A 287-nucleotide genomic window follows, 5' to 3' on the forward strand; every position below is an offset into this window, starting at 1 on the left:
ACGATCACATGCTTACGGTTTTATACGTATCCCCACCTCGTATAAGCCGGCATGACTGTCTTTCCACAGAGATGACGATGTCTTCTCTCTCTCTGCAAATACCGTAGGTAGGCAGGTAAAGCGATCTCTTAGGCGGGAGGAACTTTTTCCGACCACACGATGAAATAACCATCGAAAAATCGTCATCGTCTCCGCTCGTCCCTCTTACTTTTTTCTGTTTTTGGATGGGAGATGCTCCAAAATCACTCTCACACACGTTTATAAGATGAAGATGAGGAGACGACGAC

This window comes from Planococcus citri, chromosome 3, assembly GCF_950023065.1.
Source record: "Planococcus citri chromosome 3, ihPlaCitr1.1, whole genome shotgun sequence".
NCBI classification, from domain to species: Eukaryota; Metazoa; Arthropoda; class Insecta; order Hemiptera; family Pseudococcidae; genus Planococcus; species Planococcus citri.